The sequence below is a fragment of the Lotus japonicus genome, chromosome 2 (genome assembly GCF_012489685.1).
Source record: "Lotus japonicus ecotype B-129 chromosome 2, LjGifu_v1.2".
Lineage (NCBI taxonomy): Eukaryota > Viridiplantae > Streptophyta > Magnoliopsida > Fabales > Fabaceae > Lotus > Lotus japonicus.
In genome coordinates, this window is record NC_080042.1 from 23,923,093 (window position 1) to 23,927,100 (window position 4,008).

A 4,008-nucleotide genomic window follows, 5' to 3' on the forward strand; every position below is an offset into this window, starting at 1 on the left:
TCAGAAGCAGCAAGAAAATCCTTTTTCAACTTTTTATGCTTAGTCAGAAGAGAATTATGTTTACTCATAATTTCAGCTAAAGCAGATTTAAGTTCAGACAATGAGAAAGATGCGAATACCTCATTTTCATCTTCAGAGTCTTACTCAGCTTCTGATGTTGGATCAAGATCTGATTCAACTTTTGACTCTGCTTCTTTGTCTTTGACAATGGCCATGAGTCCTTCAACAACTTCACCATCAGAGTCTACTTCTTCTGAGTCTGAATCATCAAGAGTTACCATGAGACCTTTCCTAGCCTTGAAGTGTTTCTTAGGCTTCTTGTCTTTCTTCAGCTTAGGACAATCACTCTTGTAATGTCCTGGTTCCTTGCATTCAAAGCATGTAACCTCTTTTGGTGATGACTTGTGTCGACCCGATGAAGACTCTTGTTTTCCTTTGGCTTTTCATGATCCTTTATATTTGCTTTGTCTATGCTTTCAAAGGTGATTGATCCTTTTAGAAATCAATGAGAGCTCATCTTCATCAGAATCTTCAGACGATTCTTCTGAGACTTGTTCAGCTTGAAGCGCCTTGGCCTTCTCATAGTTTGACTTCAGAGCTATGGATTTCTGCTTCCTCTGAACTACATGATTAGTGTAAGATCAAGTTTTGATCTAGTAGTACAACTCTATGTTTTGATGATTACAAGTTAACCTTTTGATATGAACAATTGTGGTACTCTAATGTGTTTTTCTGAGTGTGCTATTTACAGGCTCTGACCTCAACTCAATCTCACACAAATCAGAAGCACTGTGTATAAAGGGTAACCCAAGCAACGCTTTCGCATTCACCATGTTCAGTATGAACAGTGGAAAAGCTTCAGAAGTTCTGAAGCTATACAAACTCTGATGTGGACTCAGTCGCTAGAAGCTCTGAAGATCCAGAAGTTCTGATAACCAAGAAACACTGAAGGTTCAGATGTTCTGATGGTGTAGAAGACTCTGAAGATCCAGAAGCTGAATAGTGGAAACTCTGAATTCCAGAAGCAAGAAACTCTGAAGGCCATGTTCTTCCCTCTGAGTTCAGAATCAGAAGATACAATGGTCAGAGGATCTGTGCTTTCCCTCTGACTCTGATCAACCGGCTTCACAAGTTCCAATATGAAGTATTCCCCTGATCAGAAGTCTCCTAGGTTAAAAGGTCAAGTCGCTATCCAAGTACAAAAGCAAGTGTACCTTCCTGACGACCTACCTAACGTTCTCAGCCACAGCAGAAGCTGGATTTTCCAGAACTGCCCTCCAACGGTAGCATTTCCCATGCAACGCTCAACCCTAATCCTTGGAGTATATATAGAGGCTGAAGATTGAAAGAAGCGACTAGAAGAAATATACAAGAAAAGAATACACACGCGCAAGACATATTCAAAATATTCTAAGCCTTCTTTCATCTGAAATTCATTGTGTTTACTATTAGCTTTTTAGAAGCAAATCTCTTGTAAACAATTCTTTGATAAACAGTTTGTTTAGTTCCTTTAGGAGATCAAGGTTGATCGGATCCTAGAGAAGACTAAGAGAGTGAATCTTAGTGTGAGCTAAGTCAGTGTAATTGTTAGTCACTTGTAGGTTTCAAGTGCAGTTGTAACTCTTACCTGATTAGTGGATTGCCTTCATTCTAAGAAGGAAGAAATCACCTTAACGGGTGGACTGGAGTAGCTTGAGTGATTTATCAAGTGAACCAGGATAAAATCCTTGTGTGTTTTTCTATCTCTTATCTTTAGCACTTAAGTTCTCGAAAGATTTGTCAAAATCTTTAAGGTGGTAGTTTTGTACTGAAAACGTTATTCAAAACCCCCCTTTCTACCGTTTTTCATACCTTCAATTGGTATCAGAGCTCAAGTTCTGATTACCACACCTAACAGTGTTCAGTGATCCGGGCCGGTGTGAAAAACAATGGCTGCCACCACCAGTGAAACTCAAAGAGATGGTTACAACGCAAAGCCTCCTATGTTCGATGGTCAAAGGTTCGAATATTGGAAAGATAGACTGGAAAGTTTCTTTCTGGGTTTCGATGCAGATCTCTGGGATATTATTGTGGATGGCTATGAGCGTCCAGTTGATGCAGATGGCAAGAAGATCCCAAGGTCAGAGATGACTGCAGATCAAAAGAAGCTGTACTCACAACATCACAAAGCAAGAGCAATTCTTCTAAGTGCTATTTCCTATGAGGAGTACCAGAAGATTACAGATCGTGAGTTTGCTAAAGGCATTTTTGATTCTCTGAAGATGTCTCATGAAGGAAACAAGAAAGTCAAAGAATCAAAGGCATTGTCCTTGATCCAAAAGTATGAATCCTTCATCATGGAGCCAAATGAGTCCATTGAAGAAATGTTCTCCAGATTTCAATTGCTTGTAGCTGGCATACGACCTCTCAACAAGAGCTACACAACAAAAGATCATGTCATAAGGGTCATCAGGTGTCTTCCAGAAAGTTGGATGCCTTTGGTAACTTCAATAGAGCTCACAAGAGACGTTGAGAATATGAGTTTAGAAGAACTCATCAGCATTTTGAAATGCCATGAGCTGAAGCGCTCAGAGATGCAAGATCTGAGGAAAAAGTCCATAGCCTTGAAATCCAAATCTGAAAAGGCTAAGGTTGAGAAGTCAAAGGCTCTTCAAGCTGAAGAAGAAGAATCTGAAGAAGCATCAGAAGATTCTGATGAAGATGAGCTGACTCTGATCTCCAAGAGACTCAACCGCATCTGGAAGCACAGGCAGAGCAAGTTCAAAGGCTCTGGAAAGGCAAAAGGAAAGTATGAGTCCTCAGGTCAGAAGAAGTCATCAATCAAGGAAGTCACTTGCTTTGAGTGCAAAGAATCTGGGCACTACAAAAGTGATTGTCCAAAGTTGAAGAAAGACAAGAAGCCAAAGAAGCACTTCAAGACGAAGAAGAGTCTGATGGTGACATTTGATGAATCAGAGTCAGAGGATGTTGACTCTAATGGTGAAGTCCAAGGACTCATGGCAATTGTCAAAGACAAGGAAGCAGAGTCAAAGGAAGCTGTTGACTCTGACTCAGAATCAGAAGGAGATCCTAACTCAGACGATGAAAATGAGGTATTTGCTTCTTTCTCTACCTCTGAACTGAAACTTGCTCTGTCTGATATCATGGATAAGTATAACTCTTTATTGTCTAAGCATAAAAAGTTGAAAAAGAACTTATCTGCTGTCTCCAAGATTCCTTCTGAACATGAGAAAATTATTTCTGATTTGAAAAATGAAAATCATGCTTTGGTAAATTCTAACTCTGTGCTTAAGAACCAGATTGCTAAGTTAGAAGAAATTGTTGCCTGTGATGCCTCTGATTGTAGAAATGAATCTAAGTATGAAAAGTCTTTTCAAAGATTCCTAGCTAAAAGCGTGGATAGAAGCTTAATGGCTTCAATGATCTATGGCGTAAGCAGAAATGGAATGCATGGCATTGGCTATTCTAAACCAATTAGAAATGAGCCTTCTGTGTCTAAAGCTAAATCCTTGTATGAATGCTTTGTTCCCTCTGGTACCATATTGCCTGATCCTGTACCTGCTAAAATTGCTAAAAACCCTCTTAAAAAGGGATCTTTCTCTATGACTAAATATCATGCAAATATTCCTTTAAAATATTATGTTGAGACACCCAAGGTGATCAGAACCTCTGGGGTAACTAACAAAAGAGGACCCAGAAAGTGGGTACCTAAGGACAAAATTATCTATGTTGCAGATATCCTTGATAGCTCCACTGAAACACCAATCATGGTATCTGGACAGTGGATGCTCGCGTCACATGACGGGAGAAAAGCGTATGTTCCGAGAGCTGAAACTTAAGCCTGGAGGCGAAGTTGGCTTCGGAGGAAATGAAAAGGGTAAAATTATTGGTACTGGTACTATTTGTGTAGATAGTAGTCCATGCATTGATAATGTTTTATTGGTAGACGGCTTAACACATAACTTATTGTCTATAAGTCAATTAGCTGACAAGGGTTATGATGTTATA